Genomic DNA, 4,025 nt, shown 5'->3' on the forward strand with positions numbered 1-4,025 from the left:
ATCTGACTACTGCATATTCAGGTTACTAGCTACTGGTTCTCCCGCTCATGGGTGTGCTCCCTCTCCTTATATAGGGGAGAGGGTGGATTACGGGGGAAGAAACCCTAATGGCATCTTTGTACTACTTTACAAAGCCTCTTTGGCAGCAGGTGACGCCGGTATGTCTTTAATCAGGAACGGTGACATCCTCCGGTAGCTTTTACGTCATCTTCTGCTTTGGCCTCAGAGCTTCGATTAAAGCCGAACTGCTTCGCTCATCCTTGTCCTCTAGTCCTTGAGAGAATCTTTGACCAGACTGCCGACGTGATACAGTATAGCCCATGCCGGTACTCCGGTACCTTCTTAGCCTATTCCGGTATACCCCTCCTGGGATACCGGTATAGTTTCCTTGAGCACAAACTTAACTTCTTTACCCGGAATAACCTTTAAACTGGAACCTAGACAGCCTAAACAAGGCTAGTTCGCCATGCCTTTGGCATACCGGGGGTCATCCCCCCAAAAAATGTAAACTAGATTATTGACTCTAGTGCAAGTGGGAGACTGTTGGAGATATGCCCAAGAGGCAATAATAAAGTGGTTATTATAATATATCTTTGTGTTTATAATAAATGTTTGCATGCCATGCTATAATTGTATTAACCGACACATTGATACATGTGTGCTGTGTAAACAATCAGAGTCCCTAGTAAGCCTCTTGTATAACTAGCTTGTTGATTAATAGATGATCATGGTTTCGTGATCATGAACATTGGATGTTATTAATAACAAGGTTATGTCATTACATGAATGATATAATGGACACACCCAAATAAGCGTAGCATAAGATCATGTCATTAAGTTCAATTTGCTATAAGCTTTCGATAAATAGTTACCTAGTCTTTCGACCATGAGATCATGTAAATCACTTATACCGGAAGGGTACTTTCATTACATCAAATGCTACTGCGTAAATGGGTGGTTATAAAGGTGGGATTAAGTATTCGGAAAGTGTGAGTTGAGGAATATGGATCAAGAGTGTAATTTGTCCATCCCGATGACGGATAGATATACTCTGGGCCCTCTCGGTGGAATGCCGTCTGATTAGCTTGCAAGCATGTGAATCGTTCACAAGAGATGATATACCACGGTACGAGTAAAGAGTACTTGTCGGTGATGAGGTTGAACAAGGTATGGAGATACCGATGATCAAACCTCGGACAAGTAAAATATCGCGTGACAAAGGGAATTGATATCATATGTAAATGGTTCAATCAATCACTAAGTTATCGTTGAATGTGTGGGAGCCATTATGGATCTCCAGATCCCGCTATTGGTTATTGGTCGGAGAAGAGTCTCGACCATGTCTACATAGTTCACGAACCGTAGGGTGACACACTTAAGGTTTGATGTCGTTTTAAGTAGATATGGAATATGGAATGGAGTTTGAATGTTTGTTCGGAGTCTCGGATGGGATCCAGGACATCACGAGGAGGTCCGGAATGGTCCGGAGAATAAGATTCATATATAGGAAGTCACTTTCCAAGTTTGGAAATGATTCGGTGCATTTATGGAAGGCGCTAGAATGTTCTACAACCTTCCGGATGAAATCACCATGGAAGGTGGAGTCCCGGTTGGACTCCACCAAACCCAACCAGCCAACCAAGTGGGAGGGTGGAGTCCATGGAGGACTCCACCTCCTTGTCTGGCCAAAGAAAGGGGGAAGGGGAGAGTCCCTATCCCTCTAGGTTTCGTCCATAAGGCAGTTTTTGAATTGGGGTCTTATTCGAAGACTTTGGGCAAACCCTTGGGGTTCTACCTATATAGTGAGGAGGAGAGGGAGAGGGCAGCCTTGTACTTGGCCGCACCAACATAGGGGGGTCCCTGGCCGGCACCCCTACCCCCTCTCTCCCAAACCCTAGCACACCTCCCTCCTCATACACCTCCCGTAGCGCTTACGGCGAAGCCCTGTGATACGTCTCCGACGTATCGATAATTTCTTATGTTCCATGCCACATTATTGATGTTATCTACATGTTTTATGCACACTTTATGTCATATTCGTGCATTTTCTGGAACTAACCTATTAACAAGATGCCGAAGTGCCGATTCTTTGTTTCTGCTGTTTTTGGTTTCAGAAATCCTAGTAAGGAAATATTCTCGGAATTGGACGAAATCAAAGCCCAGGGGCCTATTTTCTCACGAAGCTTCCAGAAGTCCGAAGGAGAGACGAAGAGGGGCCACGGAGGGGCCACACCATAGGGCGGCGCGGCCCCCCCCCTTGGCCGCGCCGGCCTGTAGTGTGGGGCCCCCGTGCCGCCTCTTGACCTGCCCTTCCGCCTATAAAAAGTCTCCGTGACGAAACCCCCAGTACCGAGAACCACGATACGGAAAACCTTCCAGAGACGCCGCCGCCGCCGATCCCATCTCGGGGATCCGGGAGATCGCCTCCGGCACCTGCCGGAGAGGGTAATCATCTCCCGGAGGACTCTACGCCGCCATGGTCGCCTCCGGTGTGATGTGTGAGTAGTCTACCCCTGGACTATGGGTCCATAGCAGTAGCTAGATGGTTGTCTTCTCCCCATTGTGCTATCATTGTCGGATCTTGTGAGCTGCCTAACATGATCAAGATCATCTATCTGTAATTCTATATGTTGCGTTTGTTGGGATCCGATGAATAGAGAATACTTGTTATGTTGATTATCAAAGTTATGCTATGTGTTGTTTATGATCTTGCATGCTCTCCGTTACTAGTAGATGCTCTGGCCAAGTAGATGCTTGTAACTCCAAGAGGGAGTACTTATGCTCGATAGTGGGTTCATGCGCATTGACACTGGGACGATGTGAGAAAGTTCTAAGGTTGTGTTGTGCTGTTGCCACTAGGGATAAAACATTAGTGCTATGTTCAAGGATGTAGTCACTAGTTACATTACGCACCATACTTAATGCAATTGTCTGTTACTTGCAACTTAATACTGGAGGGTGTTCTGATGATAACTTTGAAGGTGGACTTTTTAGGCATAGATGCAGTTGGATGACGGTCTATGTACTTTGTCGTAATGCCCAATTAAATCTCACTATACTCATCATGATATGTATGTGCATGGTCATGCTCTCTTTATTTGTCAATTGCCCAACTGTAATTTGTTCACCCAACATGTTGTTCGTCTTATGGGAGAGACACCTCTAGTGAACTGTGGACCCCGGTCCAATTCTCTTTACTGAAATACAATCTACTGCAATACTGTTTTACTATTTTCTGCAAACAATCATCTTCCACACAATACGGTTAATCCTTTGTTACAGCAAGCCGGTGAGATTGACAACCTCACTGTTTCGTTGGGGCAAAGTACTTTGGTTGTGTTGTGCAGGTTCCACGTTGGCGCCGGAATCCCTGGTGTTGCGCCGCACTACATCCCGCCGCCATCAACCTTCAACGTGCTTCTTGGCTCCTCCTGGTTCGATAAACCTTGGTTTCTTTCTGAGGGAAAACTTGCTGCTGTGCGCATCATACCTTCCTCTTGGGGTTGCCCAACGAACGTGTGAAATACACGCCATCAAGCTCTTTTTCTGGCGCCGTTGCCGGGGAGATCAAGACACGCTGCAAGGGGAGTCTCCACTTCTCAATCTCTTTACTTTGTTTTTGTCTTGCTTAGTTTTATTTACTACTTTGTTTGCTGCACTAAATCAAAATACAAAAAATTAGTTGCTAGTTTTACTTTATTTGCTATCTTGTTTGCTATATCTAAAACACAAAAAAATTAGTTTACTTGCATTTACTTTATCTAGTTTGTTTTATTTACTGTTGCTAAAATGGCCAACGCTGAAAACACTAAGTTGTGTGACTTCACAACCACAAATAATAATGATTTCTTATGCACACCTATTGCTCCACCTGCTACTACAGCAGAATTCTTTGAAATTAAACCTGCTTTCTTGAATCTTGTTATGCGAGAGCAATTTTCAGTGTTAGTTCTGATGATGCTGCTGCCCATCTTAATAATTTTGTTGAACTATGTGAAATGCAAAAATATAAAGATATAGATGGT

Source organism: Lolium perenne, chromosome 3 (genome assembly GCF_019359855.2).
Source record: "Lolium perenne isolate Kyuss_39 chromosome 3, Kyuss_2.0, whole genome shotgun sequence".
Taxonomy (NCBI): Eukaryota; Viridiplantae; Streptophyta; class Magnoliopsida; order Poales; family Poaceae; genus Lolium; species Lolium perenne.